This window comes from Alexandromys fortis, unplaced genomic scaffold (assembly GCF_014885135.2).
Source record: "Alexandromys fortis isolate MF-2015 unplaced genomic scaffold, M_Fortis_MF-2015_v1.1 scaffold_57, whole genome shotgun sequence".
Taxonomy (NCBI): domain Eukaryota; kingdom Metazoa; phylum Chordata; class Mammalia; order Rodentia; family Cricetidae; genus Alexandromys; species Alexandromys fortis.
In genome coordinates, this window is record NW_026067941.1 from 3,157,422 (window position 1) to 3,177,908 (window position 20,487).

At 45.0% G+C, this 20,487-nt stretch overlaps 1 protein-coding gene across 4 annotated transcripts in view; it reads left to right on the forward strand.

Annotated features, from left to right (window-relative positions):
* The first annotated feature begins 718 nt into the window (after positions 1 to 718).
* The window catches only part of Cald1 (caldesmon 1), a 191,377-nt gene continuing 171,608 nt past the window's right edge, over positions 719 to 20,487 (forward strand). Inside the window, exon 1 of one of the 4 annotated variants that reach the window (XM_050148018.1) lies at positions 719 to 998. The gene's annotated coding sequence lies outside the window, so the exon portion shown is untranslated. The remainder of the gene's footprint in view (positions 999 to 20,487) is intronic. The other 3 variants (XM_050148021.1, XM_050148019.1, XM_050148022.1) reach the window with 3 other exon arrangements.

The following is a 20,487-nucleotide window of genomic DNA, read 5'->3' on the forward strand; positions in this document are numbered from 1 at the left end:
AAAGCAGGTGTTGGTCTCGCCATGCACGTTCATTGCTAGTACAGTCTCCCCACTGCCAAGACTGAGGAATGAAAGGAAGTTGGGGTGTTAATGGGGAAAACCAGAAGAGCTGTGTAAACCCCGTGATCCCATCTGGCCACGCTGCTCACCCTGCCTTTCTGCTGGCCCACATTATCTACTAAAAAGACTGATACATTTTATTTATATTTTTTGTCAGTTGGTTTTCATAACACAGGCATATTCTTGGCTAGAACTTAGCCTGGACAGCAGACCTGAGTCTTATCCGCCTCGGGTTTTCAACTCGCAGAATGATTTAAATTTATTTTGCAACGTAGCTACTTTGAAAAGAAATATGCAATTAAGGCTTCCCCAACTGAAACGGCTCCCCCACACCACCCCCAACCTCATCCCCATAAGTACAACTAACTGTCCACTTCTTGTTTGGTGAACTGTACTTTCTTCTTAAAGCTCTATTTGTGTTCTACAAGACAGCCTCTTTCTCCAAGATTAACGTTTCTTATGATTGTTCCTGACAATGGATTCACTTCCAGGAGGCCCTGCTTAGGATAACCAAAAAAGGGCATGGAGCAGGCTGGTTTTGGCAGCCTGCTCGGAGTTTCAAGCTTTTTAGGACTTGGTTTTTCTGATGAGTGATGTCCTGAGCATGCCTAGGGAATGACAGGCATCTGCACGGGCAGACAGCATCACCTTGGCCGGGGTGTCGTCATTGGCTGCCTATTAGAAAACTACAGGACAATGCATACCACCGCCTGCTGACTGTAAACATAGGGGATGTGTGTTCACTTAGCAAGGACTTCTGGGAGGGGCCAAGGAAGGGCGGTCTGCAGTTTTATTGAATAGAGCAGTGTGCTTTAGGCGGCCTGCCTGCCTGCCTGCTTGCTCTCTCGTTGTGTTGCTTAAAGGGACCTCAGCTTCCTTCCCGACGGCGCGAGCGACGCGACGGTCCTCCTCCTGGGGAAGAAGCTGCTGCCTGAGAGGTAGGACACTGGGTCTTTCTTTTTCCGCCTTCAGAGAAGCAGGAGTCGCTCCGCGGGTTTCAGGCAACATTCCAGGCAGAGGCTGCTGGATATGCAAAATCTTTCGAGGCAGGCTAGGGACTCTGTAAATTCCCAAAGCCAGCCTGGACTTCCCTGACCTGCGGATGTTCCCGGAAGGTCAATGTGATGAATCTTCAAGTTTTGTTTCTAGAAACGGGGCAAGAGGAAAGACCGCACAGTGGCATGTTCAGGGAGCATGGGCTACTTCGCCTAGGATGCGATTCTGTTTTCAAGAGGGGCATGAATTGTTTACCTGGTATTCTCAGTGCCAGCCGGTGGGCTCGGCTGCTCTGTGCCTCAGGCAGTTTCTTCTCCATCTTCTGCTAGCAGACGTTTAAATAGGTTTCAGGTTTCGCTTAAAATCTAACAGCCACAATTTTTTTTTAGATCGTTAAGATAAAGAGTGATTTTTTCCCCCCTAGCTAAATATATTTCTGTTACTCTGCTACCAGGACTTTAGAATTGGGATTTCAGAGATGCAAAGAAATAAGATCAGCGTTCTGCCATGGGCACCAACTGGCCCACTGTCAGTCATCTGCCCAGGCGGAAGATGACTACCTAGTCTGTCTTCTATAAAACCGGGCAGCAAGGGAATGTAACGCCTGAGTGGGTGCGTGTGTAGAAACCACGGTCAACTTCCTTCCGAAATATTTCTCGGGAACCCTTCATTTCTGTTGGAAAGTATGCCTAGAGGGCCAAAAAAATATATAAGTGGGAGAGAATGTTCCAGAAAGGAAGAAGAGGGGCTTTTATTTCCAGACAGACGTATTTGGGCATCCCAAACAGTAGTGCAAGTTGGTATTAGTCGGTAACTCCTTTTAGAAAGAGCTGATTGTAAAGGGCGGGGGAGTTTCAGTGCTCTGGCAATACATGGTCAAAAAGGCAGAGGAGAACAAAGTGCTTGGTATTCACAGAGCCCTTCTGGTAATAAGGCCGCGCGTGTGGAATTGAAAACGGAAATAGTGCGGCCCCTTAGAGTTAGGCAAAACCAGACGTGCGTGGCTAGAACTTACTGACGACAAGGGGCCCTGCAAAAGGAAGAAGTCTGATCATTGAAAAAATAACATTCATATTAAGGACTAGAGTCCCAGACGACTGCTAAGCCATAGACTAGGACGGATTGGGCTCTAGACTCACCGAGCAGTGCTTGAGTTTACACGTATTGGGGTGATTTCTTGAGAAGTGATAGATAAGAACAGAGTGCCCTGTGCATTTTCTTTCCATGGAACAGCTGTGGGTAAGAGTGAGAAAGGGTACAAGCCGACTCTATTCGACTATTGTCCTTCCCTGGGGGACATCAAATTCCAAACTTCTCACAGGGTTTTTAATGTCAATCAAATCATGAAGAGCAATTTCTTTTTCTCAAATGTTCTCTAAACCATGTAGGGAATGCAGTTTTGAAGACAATCTATAATCTTGGATTGGGGAATAAATTCCATTTTGAAACCAGCAGCCCTCCGCCTCCCGGAATCCCCCAAAGTGTAGTTTCTCTATGGTCAGTTTTCCCATCCCCCTCGTGTGCTCCCCACACCCCATCACTACAAAAACACATTTTCTAAAATCACACTGCATGTGTTCTCTCCACACAGAGAGAGGGATTTTTAGTTCATGGCAAACTTTAGGCAGCTCCTGGTGCTATTTCCTTCCTGTGGAGAGTGAGCTGGGATACATTTCCCCAAATAGGGAGGTAAATAAAGCTCAACGAAGCCACAGGCTGGAAACTTCGCTTCTATTAAAATCATTTAATGAAAAACATAAAGGCAAAGTTCTGGCTAAGAAAAAAAATCCCAGAAAAGAATAGATCTCAGGGCACATAAAGAATGTACTTGACTGGTTTACAAGTGAAGTGTGGTGTTGTTTCCATTTCTGAAAGTGAATAGAATGTGGAGTTTAAAACATTCAAATCAAAAGATTGCCCTAAGCATGCAATTTTTGGATCAGAGAGAGAAGATCCAGGCTCCCGTTTCAGATTCAAGGATTTAAAAGCGATGTGTGAATGTATTCCTGACAATAGGCTAGTCACCGTTTTCACTGGTTTCTGTGACTGGTCCCAGTCCCTTCCTGTTCTCTGCAGGTAGATAGTTTGGTTTGGAAGTGTATCATAGAAAGTTCCAGAGTCTGGCTCAGGTATTCTCTGTTCTATAGACCTTTTCTTAAAAATACATACAGTTGTGGCCATCTGTCTTTCACGATAGCATGGCTACTGGTTAGTCATTCTTCAGTGAGACAAGAAGTGACTTAGGGATGGACACGAGAAGGGTTCGGCCAGCGCCCCATCTGCCCGGTTGTCTGTCACATGGCTTGGCAATGTGGTGGACTGAGGCCATGGTCGGGAGGTGGGGGTGGGGAAAATGCTGACCAAGTAGAATGCAAATAGCATGGTAGGACTGGGGAGGAGGTTAGGGAGATCCTGCCAACAGGGTTTTCAAGCATTAAGAAGGCGTTCTCCAGGCAAATCTCAGAATGCCCAAAAATAGCTCCCAGAGCTTCTTAATGGAAAGTCCTTCATCTGTTAAGCCAATCTAGACGCACACAGGCTCTGAGGAGCTGGCTATTTTAAAGAGATACTCTCAGCTCGGGCTTAACTCAAGAGCTACAAGATCAGGGCTTGCTTCTGGTTTTGCTTCCTTCGCTTCAATACTCCTGACCTTTGAGAAAGGAAATCAACTCTTCGGCCTCACCTGGCATGGCCGTCAGCATAGCTCTCATCCATCCTGTAGGGGTTAAGATGTCCAGATGGGATGAGAGATTTTGTCTCCCTTCCCTAGAGGCACACGGAGGCTAAGTTTGAATCTTCAGGGTATCATGCTAGCTCTGAGTGGTAGTCACCATTTCCTATCTCCTTCCCCTGAAGATCTCTCCTCCTTTCTTCTGTCTGAGAAAGCTTGTGTGGCGCTTTCTAGGGCCCTGATCCTAGAGCTTTAAGAAATGGGTCCTTCCCAACGTTATCTGAAATTTGGCTTTAAGGATCAGAGACCCAGAGCAGAGGGATAGACAATAGGAGGCAGAACAAGGTAGGCTGGCTATGGCGCACAACAGCATCTAGGAACCAAGAAATGCGAGGAGCCAGGTGAACAGCCCAATGACAAAGTGCTGACAACAGACAGGCCTTAGTAAATGAGGTGGCTTCTCTGCCTCCAGCCAAAAAGGATGGAATTAATCCCAGCTTGTCATGCCTGGGCCTTGTAGGCAGGATGAGGTAACCAGCAGCACCTGGCTGGGGTTCCTGCCCTTATTGAGACCAGATTGCTCTAGGAGCTATGCCTCTCACCTCTGGTGGCTTCACTAAACAGTGTTCCCCACTTTAACTAAAGCCTGGTGCTACCCTCTCACCCTTACCCCTTAGATGCTCAACTGACCAGCTCCCCCATCTCCTAGTTAGACTTGAACGTTCCTGCATTTCCAGACTTGGAAGTCAACAGGAGCTTAGCTGTGGAAGGGGACCCAGGCAAGTGTCAAACATGGAGAGTCCTGGATAGGGCATAGCCAGTTGTCTACAAGCCAACAAGTTGTCTACAAGGGAGAGAAAAATTTAGCTAACTTCAGATAGTGTCTGTTGCCAGCTAATCTAGTCTGCTTAGGAACCAACTTATAAACCTGCTTCAGCTTCTCAAATGAGTGCTGGATTGGAGATGTGGCCTCCATACCCAGCTCAGGGGTGCTGGGGTTGGAGAGCTGAGCCCCCATACCCAGCTCAGGGGTATCTTTGTTGTTTTGAAGGTCTGGTGGGAGGAAATGGGTGTGAATATGCAGATATGTAGAAGTGTGTCTCATCCAGCCTCCATTCCAAAGCAAGGGAGAGCCAGATTCAGGGAAGAAGTGCTTTTCAACAGGAAGTCTGTCGGGGTTAAAGAAATTTAGAAATAGCTCCTTGCGAGTGTATCCCAAGAATGCATCAAGAAATTAATAACAGTATTGCTAAGGGGCAGTGAGGAGCGGTTGGACTTTTAAAAAAAATATTTTAAGCAAATTGGGTGTTCTTTGCAAGTGCTCACCTTCATGTGTGTTTTTGCTATGTATATGTATACATATATTAACATACATATGCATATATGTGTATGTCTATACTCAGTGTGCATACACAGCAATGACGATAGTTTGATGACTGTTTGCTTCCTGTTTCCTGAGGCTTTGGCATTGTGTCGCGAACATGCGGATGAAAGCCCTTGACCACCAGGAAATCATTTCGCTCGGACAGGAACATATTAAGTAGGAGTACATAATTAGTTCCTTTTAAGCCCACACGGGACATTCCCTCTCCTGTCCCCCAAGACATTTTGCTAGGGAGCTAGATAGACCTCACCTATGGGTCAAAGACTGGCAGGACCCAGATTAAGTAGCAACAGGCTCAAGGGCCAGTTGTATCAGAGCTGGAATCCAGAGTGCCAGTCTTGGCCAGAATGGATAAAGAATTCAAAATAAGCTATGTTATGACTTACAGCTGGGAGAGTATAGAAGAAATAGTAACAGCCAGAAGTCACACAGATTTTTCCAAACCAGGATCTCACTCACTCACTCAGTAAGGCAGGACCCTGAGAGGTACAACCGTCTCAGAATCAAGGACCAGGGGGTCCTTCTGTTTCTAAGCTTCAGGGGCTCCAGCAAAGGGGTAGGGGTATAAAGTACAGATGGAATAATAAAGGGGTGGGGGATCCAGAAGCCAAACAGGGTGCAATCCACAGGGGATGGGGTTAAGACCCAGGAAGGTCAGGGAAGCCGGCAGAGAACTATGGCTCTCAAGGCTGTGTTTGCATGGTGTAAACCCAGCTACTCTGGGCAGCTGTTCCACCACCTGGAAAATTCCTTGTGTGCTTCAGGCAATTCCTTGTGTGCTTCAGGTCAGATCCTGAGAGAGGACATTCGATTGGTTCAGGTCCCTTAGCAGAGCAGATGTCCAAGGCTCTGCCGGATCTCAGTGTGTTATTCAGTGGGTCTGGCAGTCCTCTTACTCCCATCAGGGATCATCCTTGGGTAAAGAAAAGCTCGGGAGGGCTAATTTCAGTTGAAGAGAAAGCTGGATGCAGAGGCAAGTACCTGGAATAACCAACAGCTCCTAATGCCTATCACTTGAATTTTTCCTGTGAATGAGTTTGTGGCTGGGCAAACCCCCAATGTCAGGGTCATATAGTTCTTAGTGACCATCTTCACATGACATGGTAAGCCAGTCTTAAGAGAGGTTGTCTTGAAGTTGACACCACAAGTAACTGAAAAACAAGTCATCATCCTTCTTTAGAAAAAGTCTAGCCGGGCGGTGGTGGCGCAGGCCTTTAATCCCAGCACTCGGGAGGCAGAGGCAGGCAGATCTCTGTGAGTTCGAGACCAGCCTGGTCTACAAGAGCTAGTTCCAGGACAGGTTCCAAAACCACAGAGAAACCCTGTCTCGAAAAACAAAAAAAAAAAACAAAAAAACAAAAAAAAAAAAAAGAAAAAGTCTAGAGAAAATTCCCATAAGACTGGTTGGCAAAAAGCTTTGTATCTTTGTATAAACCATGGATATGATGATACAGCTACTCCCCTAAATGAAGGCAATCTATCAAAGTCAGTAAATTAACAACTGAACAATTTTAATAAAGAAAAATTGAGGGTCTGGGGAGATGACTCAGTGGATAAGAGTGCCTGTTGTACGAGCATGAGAACTTGAGTTTAAATCCTCAGCATGGTCAGGGAACTGCATCCCAGTACTGTGGAGGGCAGAGATGGGAATCTCTGGGACTTGCTGACCGCCATTCTAGCTACAGATTTAGTGAGACACCTTTTTTCAAAAAGTAAAGCAGAGAATAAGAGAGAACACTTGACACGCTCCTTTGTTCTTCACAGGGGCATGCATGATGAACATGTGTGTGTGCACACCCCATCTGCAGCACACACACACCTGCACTTGTACTACCACATCTACAACACAAAACCTCACTTATCTGTGTGTAAGTCACAGTTTCTTGGTAAACCAAATGCACTAAGTTAGTGTAGTCTTCTTTTTTACTGTTTGTTTGTTTGTTTGTTTGAGATAGGGTTTCTCTGTAGCTTTGTAGCCCACCCTGGAACTAGCTCTTGTAGACCAGGCTGGCCTCACACTCACAGAGATCCACCTGCCTCTGCCTCCTGGGTGCTGGGATTAAAGGCGTGTGCCACCACGGCCTGGCAGGCTAGTGTTTGTTGTCTTAATGGAATTCTGCGGTCTAGGTGATACTCAATGACTAAAAAACACCCTCCTGATGTCTATCAAGCAGGGAAACAGATGCTCTATGTTCTCCCAGCCCTGACCACACTGGCAGCACCATGCTCTATTCTGGGCCCCTCTTCAAATAAGCATTAACAAGAATACAGTCAGGAATGAGCCCCAAAGAGCAGATCAGGGAAACCAAACAAGGACCAGCTAGGAAATCTAAGGATGGGTGTGCACAAGGAAAAGGCTGTGCATACAAGGAGGCATTCTAGGATTTGGAGCATCTCTGAACAGGGACAGGAAGAAGCACCTGCCTCAAGAGAGTATAATTTCGTGGACTTTTTAAGCTGCAAGTACTTTGGAATATTACTTAACCCAGGGAGTACATACTGGGTCTACCCAGTTGTTAAGGTTTCCTATGCTGTATCCAAGTTCACAGAGGTGGAAAATGCTACCACTGATAAAGATCACAGAAAGAGCCTTGGCTGCTGAAGAACCATGCTCGACACATCATTAGTAAGATCTATAGGTTCCCAACTCTGGACCTGATCCCTGGGAGGCCACAAGTTGTTGCAAAGATATATATATATCTCACACCTACCTATATACACAGTGATTTTTGATAAACTGAGTAAATAATGTATCTCCCCCTGACACATTTTTCTAATTATAGAACTACATTATGATGATGAGATGCTAAATTAGTAATGCGTAATTGAAGTCATAGTCACTTCTGGCTTTTGTATTTTCCCAATCACGGGACCTTTGATGTGTACTACTGTTTTGCATAGGAAAGATCAGAAACTTGGGGGTCTTAAGAAGAAAAAAAAACTTTCTTAAGCATAAAGGAACTAGGCTGGTGGATGTCGTTCTGTGATAGGGCCACCTGCCTGGAATGCGGAAGGCCTGGAGTTTGATTCCTAGCACAGAAAAATAAGCAAATAAATATCAGTAATCCACTTTTCAATTTCTAGATAAGAGATCAAAATCTAGTGATACACACCAAGTAAAATCACATATATATGTATATATATGGTGCCTTTGAGTAATGTTTACCTGCTCTGTTAGCTGACAAGCACACAGAGCAGGCAACAGTGACTTATTAGCTTATTAGATGCTCAGTGGCCTGGCATATAGCAGAATCCCAATAAATATTTGCTGAATGGAGGAGCAGCCCAAGCGAGCTGACCAAGGCCATGTCCTCTGTCAGTGGCAGAGATAATTCTGGAACACACAGCTTTAAAAGTTCCGGGCAGTTCCAGATAAAAGAGGATACTTCACTGTAGCAATTCACAGATTCAGTCTGCCTGTATCAGTGGTTTTTAGGCAGTCGCTCAACCGGAATCAACTTCAGAGCCTTTTGACAAAGACGCATCTTTGGGACTCAGCCCTGGAGGTTCCGATTCAGTAGGTCTTGCTGGAGTGGGGTCCAGGCATCTGCAGTTTGTAAAACCTCCTTCCAGGCTCTGATGAAACATCCTGCCTCAGAGATGATTCTGGTCACTGGTGTTTACAGTCATTTATGGCACATGATGGAGTTCCTGATTCCTCAGAAACTTATTTTTGTTTAGATGGTTTCCCCCCTAAAAGTTACAGCTGTGTATCCCAAATAATCCATTTCGCCAAGCCTCTTTGGACGCGCTGACGTATTTATCTGAAACGCCCGTGTCTTCCCCTATCCTTTCTTGTCTAAATGCAAAACTATCGGTCCCATAAGGTCGAGCTCGCTGATGAGATTTCCAGGGCTTGCCTTTGTAGAGTGCTGGAAGTGTGGCACGAATAAGATTTCCTATGGTGTTTCCATGTCTTATTCCAGCCATTGTTACAGTGCGGAATTTAGGCTTTGGGGAGGGGGGGAGGTGATTCCAAGAATTCTTCCTTTATAAGTATTTATGTCTTTGAACAACTTTAAGGATGTTACTTCAGCTAGTTCCCTTAGCGTGTCTCTCTCTCTCTCTCTCTCTCTCTCTCTCTCTCTCTCTCTCTCTCTCTCTCTCTCTTTCTCTCTCTCCATCTCTCTCCTTTCCTTGTTGTGGTAAGGATAACAAATCCCGAATGGAACTCATCCTGCACCCCATGTTCCCAGCCCCCCTAAAGCTGGGACAGGATCAACACAACTCCTGCTTTAGATGCTCTACTAGAAGGCCCTGCAGAAGCAGTTGGGCAACAAGGAACACATTTGCTTTTGCAGGGCAGAAAGTTCACCCCAAGGGGCTTCTGGTACTCTGCAGCCTGGAGTATTGTAGCGTGCAGAAGAATGTACTACATTCAGAGCACAGAACACACATTCTACATTCACTGAAGATTTTGCAGCTTAATGTCTCATGGGATTGGCTTGGTCCAGTACAAGTGTCAGGACTGGACCTGGGAGATGGTATAGCAGGTAAAGGCACTTGTCTCCAAGCCTGACAACCTGAGTTCAAGTCCCGGAACCCACATGGTGGAGCAAACCAACTCCTGCAAGCTGTCCTCTGACCTCCACGCATATGCCATGGCACGTGCCCCTTTCCCACACAAATAAATAAAAATGTACTTGAAAAGACAGAGAGAAGGCCAGCGTTGGTCCTGTTTTTGCACAATTGCTATTTGCTTTACTAGAGCAGGTGCTTCCAGGCTGTGCATGGGAGCAGAACCTGCAGAAGAGAACCTGAAAAGGAATCGGCTCCCACAGATGTACACCGCCATCCCATCTCTCCGTCGCTGTTCTCCATCCTCGTGTGCCCTACACTCAGAGTAGCTCCTCGAATCTGAAGGTCAAATGTAGCAGGAATAGTAAAAACCCAGCGACAGATGTAGGGGTTAAGCTGAATATTGAGAAGCAGAGTCGTAAGAGAGACCTTTTACCTCTACCAATGCTCATACTGAAGGGACGATCCTCAGATTGCCTAGACTGCACTGTGTCTCCACACTCCACTGAGTTCCTGTCTCTTCCCCTTTATATTTCTCTCTTTGTCCAGCCCTATCACTACTGTCTCCACCTCCCTAATGCTGGTATTAAAGATGTGTAACCCCCAAACACTGGTATTAAAGGTGTGAGCCACCACCACCTGGATCTGTTTCTGGGTTGATCTTGTGTAGCCCAGAGTAGCCTTGACCTCACAGAAGTCCATCTGCCTCAGTCCCCTGAATCCTGGGGTTGAAGGTGGGCACTACCATTCCCTGGCCTCTAGTGCCTTAGCTTTGCACTCTGATTCGGGCAAGCTTTATTTATTAAAACACAAATAAAATTGCACTACACTTAAACTTTCAAGAATTTTGAGAGCTAGTTGTAAATCATGAGCAGTGTTCTAAAACTGGCCAGGCAAACCCATCATTCTGCATATAATATTAAAATATAGGTAACAAACACTCAACACTCACCTTCCTAGTTAGTCCTCTACATTCAACTTTATCTGTGCTCTAGAGATCAGTTTTATCTACCGAGTCTAAGTGATGAAAATGCACATGAGGCTGGGCTGTGCAGCCTCTCTTCCCAGTTCCCTGTTCAGTGATGTAAACTCTCTCTCTCTCTCTCTCTCTCTCTCTCTCTCTCTCTCTCTCTCTCTCTGTGTGTGTGTGTGTGTGTGTGTGTGTGTGTGTGTGTGAGAGAGAGAGAGAGNTGTGTGTGTGTGTGTGTGTGTGTGTGTGTGTGTGTGAGAGAGAGAGAGAGAGAGAGAGAGAGAGACAGACAGACAGACAGACAGACAGATCTCATATTTAAACATTTTCTGGCACACCATTGACCCTAGGGTGTGGAGTGTTAAAATTAGCCTTTGAATAGGAGAAAGCCAGTTTTTCAGTGCTTAGAATAGTGGCACGTGCCAACCAGTCTGTAGAGATTATTTGTTGGGTAAAAATGAAGAGTATATTTGTTAGATAAAAATAGAGTGTTCTTCCCAAATAATTTTATGGAGGAAGAGACCCAGTGCTGACTGGGTGAAGTAACATCTAAAGCCACCGCTACATGGAAGAAATAGGATTCAAACTCGGATAATCTGTCTCCATAGGCCATAGGTTTAATAGCTGTGCTCTGTCATCGAGTTTAAATAAACTCAGGAGACAGGGACTCTACTTCTGCAGGTGACTTTTGAAGTATGACCTATTTGATAACAACTTTGGAATCAGACAGTCTTGAGTTCAAATCCCAAACTTACCACTTCCAGCCTATTTCTTCACTTGATTATAAATTAGGATAATCATCCCTTCATTCTGATGGTCAGAAGTAACAACTCTAGACTGCTCTGAACATGATTCATACTGACCTACACATTGTGAGTTATCTACTGTGTCTGCCTATAGAGGTTCTCTAGAGGCGTGAGACTCCCTTTACAACCCCACCCTTTGCCACACACTTTCCTACATTGCTTCCTCCTTGGCCATGTGTAGATGGAAGAAACAAAGTTGATTTCTTTAATGTTTGGGCTTCAGATACAAGTTCTAGGTCCCCCCCCGATTCAGGTTGTCACGAGCATGTTCTAACCAGGGCTATCTCTGAAGCATAGCTCTCCCTGCTCTAAGGAAGAGACCCTCTACTGTCAGTTACCTTTATCCTTACCAACGGGCCTGGAGCTGCTGTTTATAGTCTAAGAATTCTTCATATAGTATGTCTGAAGAATTTTTTTAGCCCTAGGGCTAGGGTTCATAGATAGATAGATAGATAGATAGATAGATAGATAGATAGATAGACAGGCAGACAGACAGAGAATATATAGATTTTTCAATGTTTTAGACCTGGAAAAAGAAATGGAGATAAAAGGAAGACGGGGAGGGAGGAGTCAAGGGGAGGCAGAAAGAAGATGGTGGGCTAGAATGGGTGAGAGAGATAGAGATACTGGAAAAAGCTGCCGAGTTGAGAGCAAGCTGGAGAGAGGACCAGCATTGAGCTGCTGGTTATCTTGGGCCTTTATAGGTCCATGACAGTTGCAGAGATGAACTAATTCAATCAGCTCCCCTGCTAGGATGCTCACTCTGTGTCAGCACTTTTCAGCCGAGGACTGCCATCCAAGAACAGCAAAGTAAATCCAGTAGCTGGCCCAAAGTGACATAAATGGCCAATGGCAGAGAAGGAGTCAGTGCTACCCCCTGACTCTAACCCTATAGCTGTCTGTTCTGTGTCTTCCCTCGGCAAAGTGATGGAAGCCAGAGCACAAGGTTTCCATAACCAATCATTAGAACTTGTCACTGGGCCACAGTGCAGTTCAGCTGGACAGACAAGCACGCTGTCCCTCCCTGCCATATAAGGAAGCAGAGCTAAACACCATTCCTTCCACTACTGACTCAAGTCAGTAGCTCTGGTTAGAGGCAAGCAGGATAAGAATTTTGGCCTGCAGTGAGCAGGAAGAAACAAAAAGAGGGCTGCAGAAACGAGTTTGTGTTTCCTTTTCTTGGTATAGCCCCAAGATGCCAGCCAGTGGGTTCCACGCCTGACATCACAGACCTGGGTACAGAAGGATTAGATGACGTGGGCAAACATCTCAGCTAGTTTGGTGCTCCTTTGTGTCAGGTTCGGAGCATCAAAAGACAGAGCTGATTGTGTGAGAACTGGATGGATTGTTGGGGGTTCTGCCTCTGCCCAGATGAAGAAGCTGGGGTTCTCTCGCCTTGCCAGCTGCTCTCAGAAGTATGTTTACCGCTTACTCTACATTTAAATTAGATATTCCTCCCCCAAAGCAGCGTGTTTGGGTGATCACTCCTCAGCCTCCTAATGAATCACAGCCAGCAACCAAGACTCCAACCTCGTAGCCAATTTCATTGGCGAAACTGAGGCACGTGAATAATAAAAAGTATCTGTTCAAGATGAACTGGTCTAATCTTGCTGCAAGGAATGCTCACTCCTCCAGATAACTCTAAGATGCCACATGCATGGTCTCTTCAGGGAAAGTTGGGGTCAGGGATTGGCCTGCCCAGTCATCTCCACCTAACATGCATCTTTGGCCACGTTGCATCTGGATGTTCATCTCTAAGACTTCCCTGAACAGCGCGCTGCAAACAGAAGCAAATTTTGTCCCAGTTATGAGGTTAGAAGGCCAAGGCCAGGGCATCCTCAGGGTTGGTTCCTTCCGGGACTCCGAGGGAGGCTGGGCTAGATGGATGTATCCATGTTGCCGTGGCACTATCTCTGCGTGGCCTGTGTTCCCATCTCCTTTCTTCCAAAACTATCTTACTGTATTGTAGCCCATGCTCCTGACCTCTTCTTAACCTGATGGTCTCTGCAAAGACTTGCAAGATCCTATTTTGAGGAGAAGGGGTTAGTGCTCCAATAGATGAATTCAACCCAGAATCTGCCCCTATTCAAAATCGAGGTAGAAACCCATGTGGCATATTTTCTGAAACTCCAGTTCCAGAAGTCCCTGTGCTGCCTGGCTTCTGTCTTCTCTCTAGATCTAGGGTACCGCTTTGCTAGAAGTTGCATGACCTTCTGAACTTGCCCGTGATATTTACTTCCAGCCTTTCACAATATGAAATTCTGATCTAGTGAAGAAGTCAAAAGAGGTCTCTGAAATGACGCACTGAGGCACAGCCTTGCTTGCTGTGGCCTATCTGTGGAAGGCTGGGAAACCACAGCGCAGACAGTCTGGTATGCGGCCATGGGGTGGGGGAGGGGCTGCTGGAAAGGCTGAGCCAAGGCAGGGTCTGGGAGAGAGGTGAGCTACCCCGAGCCCGCCTGAGCAGCCTAGGAGCCAGTCACGGCAGGGGCTGTGTGGGCGGCTGCAAGGGCTGGAAAGAGCCAGTGGCCATTTTTAGTCCGTTTTACAAAGGTTGATCTCGGCCAGTAATTCTGTCAATACAGGGGAAGTATTAGGAGCCTGCCCATATTTGCGCTATGAATCATTCATCTTCGTTTCTTCTGTCTCTTTCTCTATTCAAGTTTCAAGCTTAAAATGCTCGCATGCTGTGCTCTTGCTGACCCTCCCGAATATCTGCATTTGCTCTGCCAGAACTCTTAGCTTGTGTCCTGTCTCCGTTTCCGGTTTGGTTCCTGCAGGATTGTGCCCCCTCTTTCCCTTCCTTCTCCGTGTGTGTCCCAGTGTTCATCGGTCCTCTGCTCAGACCAGAACTGTGGAGGTGACTTCTGTGCCAATTATCGTCCAAACCGGGGGACTCTGGGAAGGAACAGGAAGGGCTATTAATAGCGTCCCTAGAATAGCAGCCCCAGGCACACTGGGAGGGATGGATGTCCATCCTCTTCCCTAAACCTCTCTCCTCTTCTATCCACTGTTCACTCTTTCTGTACCTTCCTTTAAAAATCCACTCACATTCTGATTGATTCTTTCCCATTGCCATTCTAAGAAGCTGTGCCTTGAACCTCTCGCTCCCCCGTTTCCCTCTGTGCACCTTCTCGGGCTCCCACACCCCCCACTTTGTGGTACAGCCTTTTGTTTTGTCTGCTTAATGTAATTTTGTCTCAGCGTTTTCTTTTTTTAAAATCAAAGGCCTGCTATGTATACCACTCCGGAGTGGAGCCCCGTGGTTACAAGTTGCTTGGGGTCTCAGGTGAACCCCAACCTGTCTGTCCACCATCTCACCATCTCAGCACCTCTGTTCAGGGGCTGGAACAGCCCCTACACTGCAAAAGTGCCTGTAACTGTCACGTACAGCTATTGTGTATATGTGTGTGTGTGTATGTGTGTGTGTGTATCTTGGCTCTCACAGGACATACTTTCTGTATATGTACATATGTGTACACTAGAGTTGAAAATGATAGAAATATATGGCCTAAAATTAAAAATAAATTATAGTCAAAGCTATCTGTATTACCTTCATATGGTTTAGTGGTCTGCATTGCTTATTCCTTTAAAACAGTGAGTGCCAAGGCCTCAGCAATGACTGTTGTAGGTTTAGCATAGGTAGAAATAAACTTTGAGGCAAAAATATAGAACAAACATTAACTCAAGTTTCTAAATGTGTGTCTTTGTGTGTGTGTGTGTGTGTGTGTGTGTGTGTGTGTGTGTGTGTGTGTGTGTAGGCCAGAGGTCAACATCTGGTATCTTCCTCGGGTGCTCTCTACCTTTTTGTTTGTGTGTTTGTTTTTTGTTCTTAGACAGGGCCTCTCACTGAAGATGGAGCTCCCTGATTCCTCTCGTTGGCTGTCTGGGGGCGTTGGCTGTCTGGGGGGTTGGCTGGATGGGAGTTGGCTGGTTAGGGAGTTGACTGGCTGGGGGGTTGGCTGCCTGGGGGGTTGTGGCTGGGCAGCTCCAGCAATCTGCCTGTCTCTGCCTCCCCAGTGCCGATACTGCAGGTGTGCAGTGTCGTGCCTGACTCTGTACACAGGGACTGGGGATCCAAACTCAACCCCCCATGATTACACAGAGCGGTTTACACACTGAACCACCTGCCTCGCCCTCAGATATGATTCCTTTTGTGACCTAGCCATGTACAATTCCTCTTTTGTTCTGAAAAATCATTTCAGCTGTCGAGATAGATGTTAGATTTTGGGTTGCCCAGGGACATTCTAAGTCCCCGGGTAGCTCCAAGGGGAGAAATGAAACAAGCGCATTGATCCATTTGAAAGTCAGTGTGTAGCCGTCAGACGTACATGAACCACGTCCAGAACCATGTCGGTCGCAGGAGCTATTCTCATCCGTTACATACTTAAGAGGGGATTTTGACCAAATAACTTTCCTCCTCCTCTTCCTCCTCTTCTACCTCCTCCTCCTCCTTTTCCTTTTTCTCAAGCATACCCTTAAAATTTATGAATGAAGGAGACAGTAAAATAAGATAATTTAGGAAGCAAATAGGTTCTACTGAAATTGTCTTTCCTCCCCTACTCCTTCCTGCTTCTTCTTGATGTCCATCCCCACCCCTCCCACTCCCCCACCCCCCCATACCCCGCTTTCTGGTTTCTAGTTCTCCCGTTGAGATTTATATGGCTGGAAATATCCTGTGATCATTGGGGTGCCTTCTGCTTTAGTCATGATGATCATGACTCTCTTGTTTACATTTCCTTTCCCGGAGGTTGGTGATAAAAAGCACTTTCCCATACTCTTCAGGGTAGGTATACTCTACAGAGGTGGCGGGATGGAAATGACTACCCATCACCCAGGATCAGCTGGCCTGGAGCTGCTGGCCCATCTGTGTTTGTATAAATAAGAAGCGAGGAGTGGAGGAGTTTGACGCTTGTTTTATTATTATTTTTTCCATCCCATTACACTTCTCTGTCTGTCCATACTTTGGCTTTGACGTGTGCTGTTAAAAAACACAGCAGTTTTTCTTTCCACTGGGAGTGGGTTACACCCTGATTATTCCTTTTCAAGGGGTCCCTGGTCAGGGTCAAGCTTTTGGTACCTGGATTCACATTTTGTAGGGGCTCAGGTTCCAGGAAGAAGCCTATCGGGTAAGGACTCTGGTACCTTCCTGCCCACCACAGCTGGTGACCTCTTCAAGCCTGACTGTGAGCTATCCTTAGCCTCACTCTTCCCTGTAATGTCCAGGTAGGGAGCAAAGAGTATTCATAGAAAAAGTCCTCAAGCATTAAGGGATCACCAAGCCCAGACATGGTTTTCTGCCCTTTCCTTTTGAAACCTGGAGACTCTTGCTGTATGGCTGGAGGGGTAAGGAAAGGTCAAATACTTGGTTCAGACTGAAAATTCCGACCTGAGGTTTCCAGCAGTCACCCCACAAGAGACAGGGTCAGCAGACATCTTTGTCTGGGATGCCCCAACTCCAGGGTCAAAAATTTGTAAAAGATGCAATATATGTTTAGTATAGAGAATTAGGAAACACAGAGGGTCGCACTATCACTGCTGATATTACCTTAGATTATTTCCTCCATATACTTCATTCTTTCTTGTTGGCACATGATTTGCATGTGTTTATAGCCTACCATATGCTGAATCAGAGCACATAATACAATGCATATATATCACCAGGGTTCTGCTTTTACCCTTGTCTTTCAAAGTCAATATTAACACGTGTGGGCCAGAGAGACAGCTCAGTGGACAGCAGATGCCTACCTGCCATGCAAGCATGAAGATCAGAATTTGAATTCCTGGTACCCACATACCTGCTGGCAGCTGTACCATGTGTCTGAAGCTGTGCTCTGTGCCTTCTGCCAGGAATTCCAGGACTCAGGATGGGGAGACTGGGATCTCCCAGGACAAACTGGCCAGCCAGACTAGCGGGAATTAGCAAGCTTCAGGTTCAGTGAAGAATGATCAAGGAAGACACCAGATGTCAACTGGCCACTTGCACACATGTACATAGGCACCAGAATACCCATGAACACACACACCAGGGAAAAGGCACATGGACACCACAGACACACACATGTGTAAAAAAAAAATCAATATCAACAATTGTCTTTGGAGGTACTCTGAAAACTTCAGTACTGCAAAGGGATGGTTAAGACAGGTTAGCATCTGGATTAAGCTTACTCGCTAACATAAACGGCAGTGAGCATCTTGTTTTAAGCTTTGTGTGAGTCCAGTGTACGTGGTTAACAACTGTAAGATCTTCAAAGTCTTGTTGCGCTCGGATTTGCTAATATATCTTTTGTCTGCATTTGAAGTTCTGAAACGTGAGATCACATATGTGAATATTCTTACTCTTGGCAATCGTTGTGGTTTTAATATCTTAAAGTTGAATCTATTCAAGTTTTAAAATACTCTAAAAGAATAGAATACAAACATGTTGGAAGCTAGTAACTGTGCTTGGAGTTGAGCTTGCCTAGGCAATCACATGGGTGGGTCTTGCTTTTTATTCTTTAAATAAAATTTTAGTTCGAAATACTTTTAGGTTTACAGTTGCAAGAATATTACAGAATCTTCATACCCTGCACCGAATTCCATCCATTGTTAACTTTAGTATGCTATATTTATAACAAATAATGAAATGATATTATTACAGTATTATTAATGAAACACATGCTTTATATGGATCCTTCTTAGTTTTTATTCAGCGTCCTTTGTGTTTGTCAAGGCCCTTGGATCAATGTCTTTTTATGGGAAATTTTTAACATGTATGCTGTGGATCTATTGCTGGAACTCTACTATACAAGTGAAAATCATATAAGACAACCTATTTGTTGAACAGATGTTTGCTGGACAAACCATTTTCTTGAAAAAATTCCACCTGAAGTGCCCTAGGTCTTCTCTGATCTTTGGTTACCTTGAGACCACCAGCAGATTCGTCTGCCTGCTCCATCCTGACATTAGACACAGTACTCATTCCGTAACTGAAGCTAGCATCCCAGTACCGCAAAGAGACCCCAGCATCACCTTCCTACACTCCCCAGAACTCCACAGTTGAAAACCAAAGCATCAGCATGAAAAGGTGTATGTGGCTGAGGCAGAAGTAAGGGGCGGGAGTGGAGATTCTGTTTCTTCGCATCTTGATATCAAGGCTTCACGAAAAAGTACCTATTATTAATAAATAATCTTTCTAGAAATTATTTCAATGTTAGTCATCCATAGGCTGGTGTTCCAAATTATTTATAGACTGTGAATTAACAACAGACAACAGAAGCAAACCATTGAATTCTATTTATACCTTTGAGCATGTTGATGGCATCAGTTGGTGACACACCTTCCTATGACAGTAGCCCTCACAGTGGAGGACGTTGACTAGGTTCTCTCTCTCTCTCTCTCTCTCTCTCTCTCTCTCTCTCTCTCTCTCTCACACACACACACACACACACACACACACACCTCCTGTTCGTGGTTGCTTCTTCACTGTTTGCGTTCAGTGACAGCTCACTTCTGAGAGAAGAACAAAAACTAAGTGTAGTTCAGATATTGGACACCAGTGGTCTGCCTTCGGGGAGATGATCTGCCTTCATTTGTTATACCTGGATTGATATTGTGTAGAGGTGCAAGCCAATGTGTATATACACCTGAGTAAAGACGAACCCGCACTACAATGAGGAAATGTGTCTTTGTATCAGAAACTTAACTGGGGTGGGGATCTACTTTTAGTAAGTCAAAAAGTATTCTTAACGAGAAGTCTCTTAAGATCTGATAGTAATACTAGGATACAGAGACGACTAGTTAGTTCATCATTAGTAAAGTTGGTAAAAGACCCCTTTCCTAAGAGGGGGATCACGTCTATACTCAAATAGAAGCCGAAGCCATCAAAGTCAGGGAGAAAATAAGAGCTCAGAACTCGGGTGGAAATGGTTACGCACATCTGTTTTGGTCTTTTCTGTTCCACATGTAGCGATACAGTTTACATAAAAATATCTCCCCAGAGAATCAGAAGGGACAGATTTATGGAACCAGATGTGCGTTAGCATTTCTCCAGGTGTGGTTCTGCAGCTGAAAGAACATGTTGTACCAGGGATGGAGTTTCTTCTTATGTAATCAATATAAATTACCACCCAACTTTACACAGGTTGGTAAAGCAAACATGTGGGTTCGGAATGGCCTGCTGGCACATAGAGAGACCTTGATTCACCTGGGGTCTAACGTGAGAAAATGTACCATTCAGTATGTATAAAAGGAACTTTATAAAGAATACCACAGCCGTGATCAAGCAAGGTCGTTCCAGCTTGGGTACAGAGGGGACAAGCTGGCGCTTTGATAGAGGTTGTGTTTATGTATCTTTCTTCATTAAGAAAATCAAAGAATACTTTGTAAATATTTTTGAAGTCTCTTGACATCTGATAGAAAAGGGTCAGAACTGAGCTTGACAGTGATCATATGAAAACCCAACAACAACAAAAAACAAAACACAAGAACCAAATACACTAATGAGGAAGTTTCTTAGGTGGTGCAGAATGGGACAATGGAAAGAAAAAACAGAAGAAAAATGATCCATTTGGCAAATGGCAGAGCCTTTCTACAGTTACACACAAAAAGAGAAGATTCTGGACAGAGTGAAGATGCTGCTGGCCACTAAACACGATAGCAATAAAACAATTAGTACAACTGTGTTTTTTAAAGCTTGCTATTTTTAATTCTAGATTTTTACAATAAACAAGAGTGAATACTTTCACTTGAGGATTTATAATTTGTTTAAACCCTTTCACTTAGATTTAACTATTATGCAAATCTATTCCTGTTAACTTTAAATTTCGTTGTTAGTTTTCTTCATTAATTTATGAGAACAAAATGGTATCAGAGTGCTTTTCTAATACTTTCAAATATTTTGGCTACAAAATAATTTAGTCTTATTTCTAATATCTTAGTTTTTCCTTTCCGTAGATATTCTTTGATCCCTTGTTTTATCTTTCCCTTGTTTTTTTTCTTTTTTTCCAGCTATTTCTTTTATTTTTTTAATTTATTTTTATTTATTTATTAAAGATTTCTGTCTCTTTCCCACCCCTGCCTCCCCTTTCCCTCCCCCTCCCCC